Source organism: Solanum pennellii, chromosome 1 (genome assembly GCF_001406875.1).
Source record: "Solanum pennellii chromosome 1, SPENNV200".
NCBI lineage: Eukaryota > Viridiplantae > Streptophyta > Magnoliopsida > Solanales > Solanaceae > Solanum > Solanum pennellii.
This window is the reverse complement of record NC_028637.1, coordinates 44,338,731-44,359,877: the sequence shown is the minus strand read 5'-3', so window position 1 is coordinate 44,359,877 and position 21,147 is coordinate 44,338,731.

Sequence of the window (21,147 nt, the reverse complement as noted above, 5' to 3'; positions counted from 1 at the left end):
AAAGGGTTCAAGATTATAAATTTCACGGTCTTCAGATTTTAGACCAATCACAAACAACACAACCAAGATATATAACCACATAATCAAATCCATAGGAAACGTCACAATATCACTCAATACATATCAATCACTATTGAGAATCTATATATCAAATAGAAATAACCATAACCTACCTCCACCAAAGAACTGAAGTCAACCAACTACTTCTTCAATACTTTTCCTTTCCTGAATGCTTCGGAACCTTTCCAATATATCAAGTATAAATGCATAATTTGTAAGTTAACAATCCTATTAGTACTCATGTTATTATATTTCTAGCCTGAAGCCAAAACTCTCATAATTCTGTAATAAATTTCTTGGAGTTCAAACCAAATGATACGTCTTAATTCCTCCATTAGCATAACTTTCATGTACTTACCTTATAATATACTACACCTTATATTTAATCACCTATCTCAATATATCAAATTTTAGTTTATAATGTTGTAAAGCTACCACAGTCATGATACCAGTGGCAGCCAACACTTGAACCTACAAAATAAACATACTTAGGAAAACCAATATCACACCGAAACCCATGAAATCCATTCCAAAATATGAACATAACATGAATGACAATTCAATTTTGTAAAACTTTCACTTGCCATCGACTGTTTGTTCAATAAACAACAATTTACCACTTATTTTTTAATACGTTACATTACTTTAGTCAAACAATTCCCCTTAACCAATCAACTTTAATATTTTTCCCCACGTTTCAACTGTAACAATATATGTACCCACCTTTAATTCCTATCTAATAAAATAACAATAATATGTATCCTCGCCTAAACAAACATTCATCATACAACTAGTTGTGAAATTGTTGAAGTATACCTGATGCACACCCGTTATCACCTTTTATATACTATTATACATATATATATATACAAGTTCATTCATTATACAGTTTGTGTATAATTTTGTATACGATCAAAAGACAATACGAATGTAGTTTAGAAATATGGTCTATGTAGATGTAGTTATTTTATTAGATTGTATATTTTTAAAAATATCTCTAAGCATATTCAATACGATTCTGTTGTTTTTTTTATAAAATAATTTAGTAGAATTATAAATTAATACAAAATTAAACTATTGACTTAATTAAAAAAAGATCTAATAATCCATTTTTTCGATCAGTAAGTTGATTTAAAAATATTGATAGTCATAACTATAATACTTTATCATAATATATTTGAAATCTCTGTTGGTTAATATCTTTCGTTTGTGCTTTCATTTTGAAGTTTATTTCACACAGATTTTAAAGTTAATAGATATGCATTAAATATTTCACATATTTGTAAAGTCTAAGTTTTCAAGTCGAAGATATCTCTATATAGTTGTTATACGTAGGTGGAATCACTACTAAAAATGTACGATTTTTATATAGAAGCTTACGAATCACAAAATTGATATACACGCACAAAAATCAGCACCAAGACTTGAGAAATTATTTATCTATTATCTTTATCGATGAAAGTGTATAGAATAAAAAAATTAAAGGTTTTAAACCAACAAATATATGTGATGTAGTGGTAGAATAGTTCCCATTCACGGTACTTATACTCTGGATTGAATTATTTAAATGATGCATTTCCTGATTGTGTAATTTAAGAGAATCAATGAGTTTATTTTATATTACTTTTATAAAATCGACCGAATTCCTTGGTTTTATGTTTTTTCCTCACCAATTAAGGAATGAACTCTGTCTATTTCTTGTGAAGAACTTATATTATTCATTTTGTCAGTTGTCTCATGTAATTATGAACAAAAAATGTCATAAATGGTACTTTAATTATTGTAGTAGGTCTAAAATAGTATTACAACTATATATTTACCGAATGTAGTCCTTAACTATCCTAATATTTTATTAAGGTTGGTCTCTTTACTATACAATTACCATTTTTAGTCTTTTTTAAGTATTATAAAATTTATCAGGCTTGGTCTCTGCCTACTTTTTCATAAAAATATGTTTATAATAACGAAATTCATGAATTCGTGAAATCAAATGTTTAATCCATTAAATGTCACGAAATAGTGATTGAATAATGTGTCACTACTAATTTAAGATTGTTACCAACAATATTAAATAAATGGCACAAATTTTTTTTTGGGGGAAATATTTAGACAGAATTTGCTACGAATTTTATGTTTCGTCACTAAAACTATATATCTCATATATAACCACGAAAAATAATTTTTTCAGTAAAAGTTAACAATTTCTGACAAATTTCATGTCGTGGCTATAATTTCGTAGCTATATATTATATTTGTTGTCGTGATATTTATCATTCTTATTCTTTCAAGCACCAAAAGAATACAGTCTGATACAACTTTTTAATGTTGTTTTTTGGAATTTCATGATTGGAATTTTTTTTTAAAAGAAAGGGTGGCTATGGGAGGGGCTATTTCAATAAAGAAGAGTAAAAAAAGCAATCTTTTTATAAATTTATTACTTCAGCAAAAAATATTTCAAGCAATATTTTGCAAGTGAAAATTAAAAAAATAAAATAAAGAGGTAAGCTTGTAGACTAGGGTTTATAATATGATAACAAAAATAACTTAGAATCAAAGAAATTCTAATCATCAAAATAAAAAGACAATAAATATAAATAATTATGGAGAAAAAAATTTCAATTCGTTATCACTATACAAATTTTTAAATAAATTAATTAATTTAATTTCATGCATTAAAAGTAAATCATTGATTTACAATTATTGTAACATAACAACATATAATATATGGAATATCTAATCACAAAGACCTAAAGCTCCTGAAAGTTTCTAAAATTATTGATTGTACCACAATAGTTCTAAAATTTCTATTTTGGACACTTTTTCCCTCATTTTTTTGACCATAAAATTATTTATCGATGCTAAGATCATCTGTAGCACTGAATTCACCAACCAAATATGCAAAGTTATCAACAACTAGAACCCCTAACGTATGTATAATTTTCATATAGCTGCCCTTTGGGATTTTCACTTAGGTCCCCTTAAATAGTTCTTCATCCATGTCATTATCAATTTCTTGATTAATTTTATCCTCAACTACTTTGATGGACTCGATTTTCTAGTAACACATGTTGATGACTTCTTCTTAGATCCATCAACCGTAAAAAAAATTGTCCAATTTTTCAGAAATTTGATCCTTTTTTGCTTTTGTAGCTATGATCAGTTCTTTAAAATCAATTTTCTTAAGACTTGTATATTGTAGAAGCTTCATAAATAGTGTCAAAAGTACCAAACCAAATTTTCTTCTTTTCAATTGGGTGTCTGATTTCAGAAACAAATTTACCACTTCTTCGCTGAAATCAGGCACCCAATCGAAAAGAAGAAAATTTGGCTGGGTACTTTGCAACTATTGATGAAGCTTCTACAATATACAAATCCAAAATAATTCAGTTTAAAGAACTGACCATAGCCATAAAAGAAAAAAAGGATCAAATTTCTGAAAAATGTAACAAGTATTTATATGGGTGATGGATCTAAATAGAAGTAATCAATATGTGACACTGTAAACTCGACTCCATCAAAAGGAGTTGAGAAAAAAAATCAACGAACAAATTGAGGATGAAACAGATGAAGAACTATATAAGGGAACCGAAGCGAAAATTTCAAAGAGCAGCGATGTAAAAATTTAATATAAGGGGTTGTAGTTGTTGATAACTATGAATATTTAGTTGGTGAATTTAGTACTACAGATGATCATAACATCGATAAATAATTTTATGGTCCAAAAAAAGAGCGAAAAAGGGTCTGAAATAGCAATTTTAGAACTATTGGGGTACAAGCCTTAATTTTAGTAACTTTGAGGTACTTTAGGTTTTTGTGATCAGATATTCGATATAATATATGTTGTTATGTTACAATGATTGTTAAATCAATGATTTACTTTTTAATGAATGAAATTAAATTTATTTATTTATTTTTAAAAAATGGTATAGTGATAGTTAAATGAAATTTTGTTTCTCCATAATTTTTTATATATATTGTCATTTTAGTTTGATGATTAGAATTTCTTTGATTCTAAGATATTGTTGTTATTATATTATAAATACAATTTGGGAACCCTAGTCTACAAGATAACCTCCTTTATTTTTATTTTGTCATTTTCACATGAAAAATATTGCTTGAAATATTTTTTGTTGAAGTATTAAATTTATAAGAAGATAGCTTTTTTACTCTCTTCTTTGTTAAAATAGCTCCCCCCCCCCTCCCCCCACATTAACCCCTTTTTTTAAAAAATTCTCCAATCATGAAATTCCAAAAAATAACAGTTAGAAAGTTGCATCAGATTGTATTCGTTTTGTATTCGATAGACTAAGAGTGGTAAATATCAGTACAACAAATATAATATACAACTACGAAATTATAGCTACAACATGAAATTCGTCACAAATTATTCACTTTCAATGACAAAGTACTTTTTGTGCTTAAGTATATGAGATAGATAGTTTTAGTGAATATACATAATAATTCCTAGCAAAATTTGGACTAAAATTTCCCTACCAAAAAATAAATTGGCGCAATTTATTGAATATTGTTAGTAACAAATCCAATATTTATGCCAGAATGTGGCAATCTTATCCCTTTTTTATGCCGAAATGTGGCAGCCGATCCCAATATGTTATGCTTTAACGTGAAAATTGATCCATAAACACACCACAAGCACATTCACAAGTATATTTTGAGTAAGCAAAGAGTCAAGAAGTGATTCATGTCATATAGTTATTCATCTATCTCACTTGCAACAACTGTACTCAACAATGCAACACTCGCATATATACATGCCTCAAAATAAAGAAATAACAAGAATACATCATACAATCATAAAATCAGAACCTTCTGCTACTTCAAAACAAACTTGAAACCTTAAGAATCATTATTCTTCCCTTTATAAATTCATTCAGCTTGTTCGTGGAAATAGGGTTGTTTCCACCATAGAACATAGATCAAAACCATCCCCCATCATTAATTTCTCATCTATTACGTTCTATGTGTCACGACCCGAGAGTATACCCTAGTAGAAATAATATTCTCAAATCTTTGCGCTGCGTACTTGACCTCTCGAAGAACTTGTACAAGCCCTTTGAGATCATTCATTGCATACATGTATGAAAAGTAGTGCGAAATTAAATGTTTTCACACAAAATTGTTATACTTTAAAAGACCTTTAATAGAACATCATGAGGAAAGGCTAAGTCTCAAAGTCGCCATCTAAGACACAGGAATATCTTTGGACATGGACCATGCATCAAAATATAGAAATATCTAAATCTATTATCAATACTTTTGACAAAGAAAACTAAACATAATGATGTCCTCGAATCTATTGAGGACATACCCTAACTTTGCTTGAATGAATGTTACTATCAAGGCTTTACCCCAAAGACTCCTCTCAAATACCACCAATACCTTTAGAGATAAGTATGGTGACATGAAATTAAAATCATGCTAAAAGGACATTTTTTTATAAACAATGCTCTTTCTGAGTAAAACACCATAAGACAAGTATAACAGTCACTTATAAGTCAACATAAGAACTTATAATGCACGTTCCACAATATAACATCAATCTCACTTAAACCGTAAACATGAGACCGCCCACCAAAGGTTACTCTAAGGCTCACTTGAGTGAGTTGTGAAGTGACCGCCCACAAAACCCCTTCACACACTCCAGAGTGATCCCAAAGACTACCTAACATAAGATTTTTCCTATTTCATCCATTTAACTCCCTACCTAGAATTACGCTAAGAATAACCTAAGTAAGACATAGATTGCCCCTACACCCTCTCCAAGCCTACCTAAGCAATTCTTAAAGTTACTCTACATAAGTACCTTTTCATTAACATACCATTATCTTAAGATACTATGTTCATTAAGCCATTTAATAGACATTCAACAATTAAGGACTTTCACATAATGGTCTTGGAGGACCTAGAGAATTTACATACTAACATCTTCAAAGCCTTATCGTGCACTGTCTAGATAGTGTCCCATTCTACTACCTAAATTTCATAGAAATTATCCACACATGTATCCCACATGATGAGAATAGGCTATAACCGATATAAACCATACTAGCTAGGCATGGAATTTGGAGTCAACCCTAATCCTATAGAGGGTATTCTTCTTGCCAAGGTTAGAACTAGGACAAGTCCCTTGTAGCACATGGTTAAGGAATATCAAGCGTTTACGTGTGCTCTAATCTCATCTTAAATATAGTCACTCCCCAAGTATATTCATTCAGTGCTAGTCTTTGTTTTCATCAAGTAATTCAATCAACGAGCATATGAAGAGGTACCATATAGAACTCATAATAAAATCACATTACACCTTACCAAAGGAGGGTCCAGTAGGGCTTCACACAATGATCTAAAAGGATATCTTCATAACTTTCTTAAGGATGATTTCATGTCGTTCCATCCAACCAACCCCTAGGTCCACCATTCACACAAGAAGGATACAATTACAGTTTCAACTTCAGGGATATCATAACTTTTTATCTATGTTGTAGGTTCCACATAAATGACCTTCTTAAGTATGTTCAAGGTCATATTTCACTCTTACATATACATTCACGACAAAGGTGCTTTAGCCTAATAAGTGAAGAGTCATATTAAGATTCTTCATGTATCAAGTAAAGGGACATACGTCTACCACAACAAGACACCAACATACTTTATCTTATCACATGCACAATATAATTCATGTAGCACATAGGGTCAACTAAGTACCTACAAGTCACCCTACAAACTTCAATAGAAACATCATCATAGTTAATCATAAGACTCATATGGACAACTGCGATGATTCATACTTCAACATCAAGCATACTAACATGGGGACATCACTATAGCCTATCATGATCACATATGTATAATTAGAATAAGACATATTTGACTTCATAGATACACATAAGTTATTTAGACCTTCACAATGCTCACATATTCATATTATAAAATGATAATATTATAATTCACAATGTAATGTCGACAATGACATATTTTTTCACCATTCATAAATTAATGACGACGAGGCCACATTATTCACAAGTACAGAAGATAAGCACTGCTACCATAAGTGGACCATACCAAACATTATAATTGAAACACCTATACTACGCAATAAATTGATTTTCAGGTCAACATACCACCATTCCAACCACAACATCTCCTATCTATAGTCAATTCAACCAACTCAATCCATAAAGGCTCTTACCAATAGCCATAATAACCAATTCAACCCAATGATCATTATATACAATGATCCAATATAATACAATATGAAATTTACCAGTTTAGGATAGCCTACATACAATTCAAACATGCTTCTTACGTAATTCAATAGCCCAAAGTAAACTACACAATAATTCAATACACTAGAGACGATCAAATAACCCATAATATAGTCAAAATAAGGAAATCATGGTTTGCATGGGTCCAAGGAGTTTTTTTGATATAAAATCATTAAATTAACCTTAATTCAATAATAAATCATTGATTCAAAACGTTTTATGCAATAACCCATGGCTAGATAACAAAATAGTAGAATTCATCTATTAAAAATATCTTAGAAATCACTTTGAAGTTTGGATCCTTGAAGAAAGAAGATTCAAGGATAAAACACCATACCTTTATTGATGATTATACACGAAACTGAGAGAAAATTGATGGAGAAACCAAGGTCCAAGCTCCAATCTCCCTTCAAGCTTCACTGGAGTACTAGCGAGTTCTTTTTTGGAGTTTGGGTTTTGATTTTTAATAATGAACTTGGTTTGGGGTTCTAGACTATAAAACTACTTACAAAACCCATAATACCCTTAAATAACCACCTAGACCATTTTTTGAACATTAGGTGATTTTCCCAAAGTAGCCTTGGCTTGGCCGAGACACCTGCAAAAAACATGCAGATGTCAATCGATGGATCAACCTACGGGACATAGACCTATCAACGGGCCATGCTGGCAACCGTTGATTGGGCTAGAGACTCAAAACATAGGAGCTTAAGATCCCTAATCTAAGTTTCAACCTACACCCCTAATCTATGGGGCGTCGACTGGTCTAAGGAGCGTCGATTTTCTCCATCGTTTGAGACTGTTTTGGCAGTCTTGGCTTACAAGTTGGGTCCTCCTCAAGGACCCTTAAGCTGGTCCTTCGGGAGTTTTTCCCAAACGTTTCCAACCCAAATACACTCATATATAAGTTAGGAAACTCTCACGTCAATTTCAACCTAAACGAACAGGTAAAACATGCCAAGACACACAAGCAAGCTTTAAGGCAAAACTTTCAAACGTCTTGGACGTTTCACCTCCAAACACAACCAAAATTTAGACACTGCCTTTAAACACCAGTATAACCCATTTTAGGACTTTAAAACCTCATGACACACGAGTTAGGATCTAGCTTTACCTAAATCATTTTAGAGGTTTCACATTCTCCCCCACTTGGACAACATTCGTCCTCGAATGACACTTTCTTCATTTTAGGCACTTTAAAGATACAACAAAATCAAGACTAGCAGAACATCACCATATCAAAAAAATATTAAATACACATATAGGAGGAACACTAATTTCTCATAAACAAGAGACTCAAAACACAACAAGAAGATAGAATTACTTCTACAACTCATCATGCAATAAGACTCACATTCTTTATTTCATATAGGAGGAACTCCTTCTCCACAGATTATCACGCTCACCTTCTGAATACATTAAAACCATTTTCATGAAAGAACAATTTAGTCAATTTTCTAAAATATTTACATTGAAGTACCAAAACCTTACAGTGAAACATGCTCGATATTCAATAATGCAACTCTTAAGCAATTTATGATGGAAGCATGACAATATAAGAGAAAAAAACCATATAAACTCATTTTACAACATAAACATAACTTCATGAAATGCACTATGCAAGGTTATCAATGAAATTTATTTCAACAAGACTCTTAAAAACCATGAAACATGCAATATGCTACTGTGACTTACTATCTCTCAATCTAAAATTGAATAGAAGAGAAGAGACAACCAATCACAACTCCACTACTAACCATACTTCTCCCTGTTAGAAGGAACCCATCACCAACACAAGTGAGAAAACTATAACTTACCGACATCCCCATCCGGTGCATTAGGAGGAACTTTCTTTTCCTTTCTTCCTCTAGCCGCATTAGTAGGACAATCTCTCACCTTATGGCCGTCCTTAACACAACCAAAGCAACCGTTGGTACCCGATAGACACTTCCTAACGTGCTTCTTTCCTGAAGTAGAACAAGTAGGCTTAACACCTCGAGAACCACCACCTCTCTCAAGCCTAACCTTAAAAGCACGAATCCCATCTTTATTTGGGGCCCTCTTCTTAAACCTAGGTTTGTTTTGCTCATCGGATCTACCCCTCTTCATGTTGCTTGTGCTTCTCTTAAGCTTGGACTCTTCAACACCAATATTACCTTCCCTATGGTTAATGAACTCCTCAATCTTCACCTCCCTCCTTTCACGGGGAAATTACTTTCCTTAGAAAGCTTCCTTAAGCTCTTCCCACTCTAAAGGACCCGACTCAACCGGCCTATTGTCTTTCCATTTAGTGTACCACACTTGAGCAACTTCCCTCAATTGGTATGAAGCCAACTCCTCCTTCTCCCTAGAGTTCACCCATATAGCAATCAACACCTTGTACACACCATCAATAAACTCTTGGGGATCTTTCCCCACCTTAGAACCAAATAAGATAGGAGGATTCATCCTCACAAAATACCTTAATCTAGAGGTCATGGTATTTCATAAAGAATTCACCCTAGGCTCAACCTCTCTATTCACATGGATTGTTATGATTCGGGCCAGTGCAAGGAGAGACTCTCTAATGTCCACATTAGTCATGTCCAGGGGAACAACTGGAACCTCATCTCCTTGACCCTCCAAAAAAAAAAATGAGTGATGAAGCTCATGATTCTGCCGTTAGTGAGAAGCAAGTAAACTCTATAGCCCTAAACTAAATACTACAAAAAATAAACGAGTGCCAACAATGGTTAGATGTATACAGCCACACAGAAATCATAGAAAGAGCCGGTATCATTTCGCTTGAGCCGGGAACTCCTGTTTACCTTACGACAGGTATTCCTTCTTATAGATATCATCGAAAAAGTGGAAGACTAAGAGACTTTTCTTTGTCTCGTCCACACCCAGGAAAGAAAAGATCAGATCAGTAACAGCAGACTTCCAGTTCCTTGTTCCCATGAAAGCATGAGTGAACGGTCAATTATTGTTGAGAGGATTTGAAAGAGCCGTAGCAGATACAAATCTTTCCAAAAGATTTGGTATTTGATGGAGAACGGGAAATCCTTGAGCGTTGCTTCAAATTTTCTTTTTATGTTTTTGTTGGTAAATACTTCGATTTCTTATATTCCCAGGGTCAAGGCAGTCTTTAATCCATGGATACATGCTTCATCTTCAGTGGTATTCTTAGTTCCTTAAAAGTTCCGCTTAATGGCAATGGGGGTGTGCGATTCATCAGGTGCAATCAGCAATGCCCCTATTGGTTCACGAAGTCAAGCAGCAAAGACCTCTTTCTCTTCGAAGTTGATCACCTTGCGGAGGAACTTCGTCATTCACCCCTTCCTCTTCCAACCTTCTTGTAGTCATCTTCTAAAACATAAGAGATAGGAATATACTCGTATAGAGTTAGGAACCTCTCGCATCAATTTAAAGCAAAACGAACATATAGAACATGCCAAGACACACCAAGACACACAAGCACGCTTCAAGGCAAAACTTCAAAACGACATAGACATTTGACCTCCAAACACCACCAAACTTTAGACACTGCCTCTAAACACCATTATAACCTATTTTAGGACATAAAAGCCTCATGACTCACGCGTTAGGATCTAGCTTCACCTAAAGAATTTTGGAGGTGTTACATTATGGATCAAAAAATAGATTCAACTAATGAAACGCTTACCTTTAGCCTCAAGAATCGTAAAAAATGAGTAGGACTCTCTTGGGGTTCGTTCCTTATCTCAAAAAGTTTAAAAGTGCATAATAAGCTCGCTTAGGGGTTTATTGATGACCTATAATCGAATCGATCCTTCCACAACAACCCTCATCCCGCTGTAGCGGCTTCGCTAGAGAGGAAAAAATCCCCTTCAAGGCGGGTTAGCAGAGACACTGAGCTAATTTAGTAATCCTAAGACCCCCATTTCACAACACACCTCTAACCAACGACACTCAAAGTACCTTCCACACCAAGATCAATATCGGTAGTTCTACTCATCGAAATCAATTTCGTATTGTCATACAGAATCTTCAATGAGTTATTTATCCCCTTATGAAATCAAAATTATAAATACATCACCTGATTGTTTCAAATTTCCTTAATGACTCTAATTTCACCCAAAACGATCTGGACTAAATTGAGAAATTTCAAGTTACTACAAAAAACTTTTCCGACCCAAAAATATTCTCCATTGGCTCTTCAATAACGACAGAACCCGATTGTTACATTTTAATCTCTAACATAAAGGAAAAACAATATTGTAAAAGTATCAATCAAGATTGCCTAGAACCAATCAAGTTCTATTATATAGTCAAGAAAGTGTCTACTACCTAGAATTGTTAGAAAATTATTGTCATTTCATGCCAATTGCTAGGAAAATCAGACGTCCTATATGAAAATTTTCTAATGATGTATATTATAATATGAGTATTTTATCATTGGTTAAACCAAAAACTAAATAGATAAGTACCAGAGACTAATAAGAAATATCTTAATGGTTTGGTTATTGTTAATGTATTTACAAACTGGAAACCGATAAATCATATCAATGACACATAAAATCAAACCAACCCGACCGGTGGGCACCGGTACAACTAATTAAGGTTACAGAATACTGAGAAGAAAGTTGGTTTGAATTTTTTTAGACTTATGGTGGAGGCTTATATGATGTTATATTACCCAACATAATTAACTTTACGAATGAAAAGGGGCACCTAATAGCACAAAAAGTGATATTTGAATGGAAGCCAACACTGTGTATACATTGTAAAAAATATGGAAATTCAGATGAGATTTGCAAAAGGAAGAATTTGTCAAAAGCAGAGAACAAGAAAAAGGATCAACCACTAAAGGAGGTGGTCTATCAAACACTAGAACAAAGGATGGAAGGTCACAGTACGGGAGAAGAAACATCACAAAATGATAGAAGTCTGCAAAAAGCAAAAGCTACAGAAGTTCAAGGAAGGAAGGGTTCATCACAGGAAGCTAGCAAAGAAGGTTAGATCACACTAAGAAGGGTGGCTCACAATCATAAAAAAAGTAGTTCTGCTAGATGTTCAGGCAGAATCAGGGAAGTAACAAATGAGGAGAGCAACATCATCCCAAGCATTGGGAATGGTTAGTGTTCTTTTCTGGAATATTGGGGGTTTGAATGAGACGAATAAACAAAAAGAGGTTAAACTCCTTTATAATAAAGAACAAGTAGGCTTGATAGGTCTGCTGGAAACAAAAAAAAACAGTATGGATAAAATTGTTCGAAGCATGTTTGGAGGGTTGAAACATATCCATAATTTGGATGCCCATTACAATGGGAGAATATTAGTTGTTTGAAGGCCTGATTATTATTCAGCACAACTAGTACATAAATCAGCCCAAGAAGTAACATGTGACGTAGAGTACATACCTCAGAAGTTAGCTTTTAAGGTGACTTTTGTGTATGCTTTCAATATAGAGAGGAGAGGTGGCAATCATGTTTCATTGTCAGAGGTGGTGGATTTTGCGACATGCATAGATGACTGTGGACTAATTGCACAGACTCATCCAGGAAAGCAGTAAACCTGGAGTCACAAAGGAGGTGAAGCAAGAGTTAACTCTAAAATAGATTGCGCCCTAATAAATGATGAATGGATAATTTCTATATCCTCACGTAAAACTATATTCTTACCTGAAGACATAAGTGATCATTGCCCAATTATAGAAATGTAATGCATGGGGGAAGGTACCTGATTTCAAGAGGTTGGTGACTGAAGGATGGGGAGTGTCCATATAGGGTTACAAAATGATGCAGGTGGTGAAGAAACTGAAACAACTGAAGAAGAGCCTGAGGAGACTATATTCGCCGCAATTCAGCAACATAATGCAAGAGGCAGACAAAAGTAGAAAGATGATGAAGCTAGCAAAAGTACAACTACAGGAGCAGCTAACGAATAAAGAACTGAAGAGAATAGAGAAGGAGAGATATACTCATTTCAACCATCCATCTTATCTTGAAGAGTTGTATTTGCAGCATCAAAGAAAAGTGACATAGCTCAAACTAGGAGATGATAATACTAGGTATTTTTCTCATTAATAAAGCATAAGAGACTAATGTTTTCTACCACTCAACTGAAGGATGAAAATGGTCAATGGAGAACTAATCCAGGAGATATTGCAGAGATTTTGGTTAACTACTACAAACAACTCCTATGTGACAAAACAAAGGTTGAAAGCAAATAAAACATAGTTGAAAAATGGACCTGTACTAGATATGGAGCATCAAATGCAATTACTTGGAGCCATTTAGTGAGGATGATGTGAAACAATCCATGATGAAAATTCACTAAACTAAAAGCCCTGGGCTTGATGGTTATGGGAGTGGTTTTTACAAAGAGGCATGGGGGATAGGAGGGGAAAACATTACTGAAGCCGTCCTAGAATTTTTAAAAATGGAAAGTTATTGAGGCAAGTGAATGCTACTAACATTGCACTTATTCACAAGGTAGATTCACCAGAACAGGTCAGTCAATTTAGACCGATTGCCTGCTACAATGTGCTGTATAAATGTATCTCAAATATGATTTGTAATGGACTAAAGAATGTTGTGACTTTCTTAGTAGCAGACAATCAAACTGCCTTTGTGCAAGGGAGATCAATGGTTCATAATATTTTGATTTGTGATGATTTGTTAATGCATTAAATTAGGAACACTACTCCTAGATGTTTGATGAAAATTGACCTCTGTAAGGCTTATGATATGGTGAGCTGGGAATTTCTTGAAGAAGCTTTAATAGAATTTGGATTTCCAGGAAGATTTATCAAATGCATAATGGTTTGTGTATCCACTCCAAAATATACTGTTAGGCTCAATGGGGAACTCTATGGTTACTTTGAATGGAAGAGAGGACTGAGGCAAGGAGATCCAGTTTCACCACTGTTATTTGTATTGATCATGGAGTTCTTATCAAGACTACTCAACACTATGGCAAGCTTATCAGATTTCAAGTTTTATCCTATGTGCAAAGGTATGAGGTTGAATCATTTAATATTTGCTGATGACTTGATGATTTTCTGTAATGGAGAAGTAAAATCAGTCACCAGCGTAAAGGAAGCAATGCTTCACTGCAGTGCCACCACAGATTTGGTGGCGAATAAGGAGACGTCCAGTATTCCCTTTTCAAATCAAGAGTTGAAAAATGATAGCTAAATTATTCAAATCATGATTTTCTTGTCTATGCATTTCTTTATTTAAATATCCCCTCCCCCTCCCCCCTCCCATTTCAATAAAACTTTCTCCAATAATAAAATTCCAAAAAATATAATCAGACAAAAATTGTGCTAGATTGTATCATGTTGGTGATCGAAAGCAAAGAAGTGATAAATTTATTGCTGAAATCACACACCTAAACGAAAAGAAGAAAATTTCGCCGGGTACTTTTGTCAAAATTGATGAAGCTTCTGCAATATACAAATCTAAGAATATTGAGTTTGAAGAACTGATCATAGCTATAAAGCACAAAAATATCAAATTATGATAACAAAATATCTTAGAATCAAATAAATGCTAATCATCAAAATAAAAAGACAATAAATATAAATAATTATGGAGAATTTTTTTTTTCATTTCACTATCAATATCCATTTTTTTTTTAAAAAAATAAATTTAATTTCATTCATTAAAAAGTACATCATTGATTTAACAATTATTGTAACCTAACAACATATATTATATCTAACATCTAATCACTAAGACCTAAAGCCCCTGAATGTTTGTAAACATAAGGTTTTTACCCTAAAGTTATAAAATTGCTATATTGGACTCTTTTTCCCTCTTTTTTGGACCATAAAATTATTTATCGATCCTAAGATTATCCGTAACACTAAAATTCACCAACCAAATATGCATAGTTATCAACAATTAGAACCCCTAACTTAAGTGAAATTTCACAGCGCTACCCTTTAAAATTTTCATCCAGGTCCCTTAAATAGTTATTCATTTGTTCATTCTCAATCTCTTCTTTGATTTTTTCCTCAAATCCCTTTGATGTCTTCGAGTTTCCAGTAACACCTATTGATGACTTCTGTTTAGATCCATCACCCGTAAAACAAATTGTCAGATTATTCTTTGAGCATCAACATTAAAACGAATAGCTTCAGATTGCCCACTTCTTTTGTCTTTCCCTTTAAAATTAGGACAATATCTAACCTTGTAGCCACTCTTTCCACATCCAAAACAATTGTATATCCAACAAGGCACTCACATAAAGCTTCTTACCACACTTTCCACAAGTTGGCTTCTTACTTGGTGAACTAGTACCCTATACCTTTTGATAATTAGGGTTAGACACCCTATCATCAAGAGCCGTGGGAAATTTGGAAGGAACTTGATTGGAGAACCTTCTTGAATCTCAGGTTGTCTTGATTTCCAACCTCCCCTTTGAAGAACCACATTCATAAGGCTTAGCCCTCTTGGCCTCTCTATTATTTCGCTTTACTCTACTTTCTTCCACATGTTTATAATGAACTATTAAATGAGAGATATTCATATTATCATGAAACATGGCCAAACCATTCTTGTACCAAGTCTTCGGACACTCTGTAAGAAAACAAGTCAACTCATCCATTGGGTTAGAAACCAAGGATGAAGCATACTTGGACAATTTAGTATACTTCAAGAAGTAATCAAGTACACTCATACATTGAAGAAGGTTGATGAATTCTTACAACGTAGTTTGCCTCAACTCTCTAGGAAAGAACCTATCAAGGAAGGCCTACTTGAAAATCCCCGAAGTAACCGAACCACCTATTAGTTCCCTATTATCCATCCATTGTGTGTACCAAGTTTGGGCCGCATCTTTCAGTTGATAAGACGCCAACTCGGCCTTCTCAATTGAAGTCACACCCATAGCATAGAGGATCTTATAACCTCATCAAGGAAATCTTGAGGGTCTTCATCTGCTTTTGAACCAAAGAACATAGGTGGGTTAATCATAGCAAAATCTCTTAATCGAAAAGCCATAGTGCTAGCATGGTGAGTCACTCGGGGTCCAACCTCCCTATTTACTTGAGCCGTCATAGCTTGGACTTGATAAGTGATGACATTATCTTGAGAGGTCATGACTTGGTCAAAAATGAGAAAATCCGACCTTATCTCTTCATCCGTCATAGGTGGAGGAACAACTGGGAATTGATCACCCATAGGCACTTGCTCAAGTGGAGGCAGTTGGTTGTCTTGTGGAGGGTCTTGATTGTCATGAGATCCCGCATTAACAATCCCTTCCTCGGCTCTTATTGCGGCTGCTCTTCTAGTAGTCATACCTATAACTACGATAAAAGGTTTAGGTGAAAGCACGTAAAGTAAGACCCTAGAGGCACGACATAGGAATTCAAGAAGATGAGAATTCCTTAATCATCACATAGTTTCTTATTCATAAGTGTGGCGCGCTTCACAATTGTGAATAATATCTACATAAACGTGGTTTTATGAGACATCAATCCTAAATATATTCAACCTCATGCTCAGGTACATAGTTTGTCACTTTTAGGGAGCAACCCCTAGACGTAACCGGTGTCGTCGTCCTCAAAGAGGACTTAAACGAGCCTCATTGCATTCGTCATTACATCATAGGTTAAAAAATGTGGAAAATTAAAACTTTTCTCTAAATCTACATCATGAGTTTTACATTGACATCTCCTTACACATAATATATATATACTGAGTTTACTTAGACTCCTCTTATAGTAAGCTTACATACACTTCTACTTTTATGTCACTGTCACAACCCGCAGGTACACCCTAGAAGTTAGGGCATCCTTGTGTCGTCACACGGAAAATGAGACTTCAAGAAGTCTCATCTACACCTCTCGTATAATTCATTGCAGAATAAACATACTAAAATAGGTAAGAATTTGAAACATTCTTCACACACGAAGAACTCTAGCATAAACATTAAACAAGCGGAAGACATTCATTTAAAACATTAAATCATTAGAACAACTACTTGAACCATCTAAACTATAGAATATACAACACTTGAGACTAATCCCGTACAAGACGATAAAAAAAAGTCTATGACATAAGGGACATGTGGATATTGTCCTCGAATCGATGAGGACTCACAAATACTTCATCTTCTAGACTTAGAAACCTATCCATACTCCATGGCACATCAAGACTTCGAATTCCCCACACTTTAGTCCGAAAGGGAAAATAAGGGGTTAGCACATTAGATGTACTACGTATGGAAGCCACGCAAAAGCCATGAAAAATGAATATCTAGTAAACAACATTCTTTTCATGAATTTTGATTAAAACATCATACTACAAGCATAAAAACAAAATTTAACAATTTAGAAATACATAAGAAATCACTAAAGCAAATAATCACATTTTATAGACCTTACAGTGAATTCACTTCACTGTACACTGAACTCAATTCACTGTTACAGTGAAGTTCCTTCACTTCACTTTAAACACCCTTTAGCATGTAATCTTCTCACTCAAAACTATACTAAGATTCACTTAAGTCACACAAAAAAAGACCGCCCATACACCCTATCTAGATGTGCCTAAAGGACCCTCAAGATACCTATAATGAGTCACATACACACTTAAAAGACATTAACATAAGAACATGAAATTCTCCTACCAAGGTGACTCTAAGTTCACTTGAGTGAGTTGTGAAGAGACCGCCCATACAATCCCTTACACACACACTTAAGAGATCCTATAGACTACCAAATATAAAATCATTCTCATTTAACACATTAGTGTATATATGATATGACATTTACCTTCCAAAGGCTATCAAAAGACTTAATTAAGTAAATCAAGAAGATAACTTCCACAGTGACCTCTTCAAGATTACCTAAGTAACCCTTAAGACTACCTAAGTCTTAGATCATTTCCACATAATCAACAAACTTCCCTACCTAGAGTCATTCTGAAGACTGATATGGGTAAGATAAGAAGTGACCCTTCCCATGCCCCCTTCACACCTTAACTAGACAACCCGTAATTACTCTGGATAAGTACTACTTCATTTTAACATACTTCCTTAACTTAAGTCATTACATTAATTAGTTCATTTAAGACTCATTCACCACATAAAGGACAATTAATCAATGGTCTTGAATAAGACCTAGGGACTCTCAATAACACCTTCAAAGCCTGTTGTGCAATTTCTAGATAGCGTCCCATACCACCACCTAAACTTCATATAACTTCTCTAATGCTAGTAAGTATCCCATATGATGGGAATAGGTAATAACCGACATAGACCATGTTAGAAAAGCATGGGATAAAGAGTTGTAACCTACTCCGATGAGGGTGTTCTACTTGCCAAGGGTAGAACTAGGACACATCCCATTTCAGAAATATGAAGGGTGTGCTCTGTATTCTAGTCTCATACTTAACTAGAACTAATTCCCTTACCATACTCACTCGGTGCTAGACTTTGTTCTCATAGAGTAATTTACATTAAAGGTTCACATAAGAGGGTTCCATAACTAGTTCATAACCCAATCACATTTACCCTACCAAAGAGGTCCTCTTAGGGCTACCTTCCAATGGAGACAATAAGCTCATTATGCCCTTCTTAAGGATTAATATGATGTTGTTCTAGCCAATTAAACTTAAGACCATCATTCCTTTACTTGAAGAATACCGCTACGAATTTCGACATCAAAATACATAACCTTACCACTTGGCTGAAAGTTTCACATAAAAGACCTTTTTTAAATCATTCAAGGTCACGTATAAATTATACATTCAAGACTAAGAGACTTAATCATCCTAAATCAAAACATCACATATTAATACTCATGCAAGCATCAAGTAAGGGACAGAAGTCAACCAAGACTAGACACGACATACTTCACCTTAATACATACTACTAATCATTTTACAAGCATATAAGAATAACCATTATCATCTTTTATTCATCCTACACACTACCATATCATCATCATTAAAACTATTATAGAATCATATAGTCAAGTAGGAACAACCATGCATCAAACCTAAGACTATACATAGAAGCACATAGGCATAGTCTACTTGATTTCCTAAACAACATAAAAAGAACACATACTTTAACATTACTTCACATATCGGTAGATATGCTCATACTTCAGATAAATCAACTAACGAATTCATATTCAAGTAACGTGGACAAGGCCATAATCATCATATTGCATAGAGTAATTCCGACAAGGCCACATCAATTCACATTGCACCGCCACCATAAGCGGACCATACCAATCGTAACATAATTGAAGTCTAATTAACATTAAATAAAAGGAATTAGGGAAACATACCCCCACTCTATCTGACCACTTCGATTCTAGAGCTAATTCGTCCAATTCGATACCATAAGACCCTTACCCAAGGCCATAGCCAACTATTCAATACAATTATATCAATAATCAATGAAACTAGGTCAATTCATTATACACTTATCAATCTAATACAACCTAGATATCAATTGAATATAATTATTGTATCACTAGATAGCCCATAGAAAATTACATTTGAAATTATAAGCCTTAAGTTGATATCAATTCAATAAGTCTAACATTCAATAGATTTAAGAATATTTAATACTCAATTGATCAAGTTGAAACATCCTATAAACTAATTAACCAGAATCTATACATGAATGGAAAACCCATACAAATCTATATACGAATTCATGAATATCAAAGCATAATAATTCACACATATTTTTGTGAAATTTAGAGATTTTAAAAGATCAGAGGTTCATGGAGAATTTCATTGTAAAAAATCAATTATACCTCAATTTAATCATATATAAACGTTTGGAAACCATTTATGCAAGAACCCAAGACCTAGAGTTCAAATTGGACTTTTTCATCTTTTTTAATCTTTGAAATTGGTTCTAAGGTGATAGCAAGCCTTAGATGAAGAACTACCATACCTTATTTGAAGAATCCAAAGATAATTGAAGAAGAAACTCCATTGAAGACCCATATTCACTTTGAACTCACATGGAGGTTTTTGGAGAAACATTTGGAGGGAATGTGTTTTGATTTAGGTGTTAGAGTTATAATGATAAATTAATGACTTCTATAATCTTTTTATACCCATAAACACTCAAAACAACCATCCAAAGACTTATAGGGGAGAGGGGTGAATTTATAACTTCTCCCCTCATTTTAATAAAAATGTTGGAAGAAAACAGACAGACACATTAACGAACCGTGTTCTCACCCATGTCCGTCGATGGGGCTCTCGTGGATTGCTTCAGAGACTCCTCAATCTGCAGGAAACATGGTTCCATTAACTATACCCATTGACGGGCCGTTTCCTAGTCGACGGGCTGTCTTTTGGGTCATCGTTTGGCCACTGACTGGCAGTGTTGAACTCCAATGTTGGGGTCCTCCTTTAGGGCCCCTTGCGAGTCCTACATGGAGTTGTACCCTGAAGTTTCCAACCCAAATATGTTCATATACGAGAAAAAGACCTACCACATAGGTTTTATCTAAAAATAACACGTAAAACACGACGAAACATACAGAGACACACAAGGTCGTTTCAAGGCAAGACTTTCGAACGTCATGGACGTTCTTGGAAGTTCGACCTCCAAACATGCATGAAACTTGACACACTACCTATATACACTATAATAACTCAATTAAGGACCATATAAGATCATGAATCTGTAACGACCTGTTTTGTCGTTTTAAGCAGCAGATTTTATTTCTGAAAAACTGTCTGAGTCGACGGAAGCCACGACGGACCGTCATGGGCACGACGGGCCGTCGAGGGGGTCTCGTTCCAAAACACTTAGAATTCTGAAATTTGGGTACTGAAATCGACTCTCTGAACTT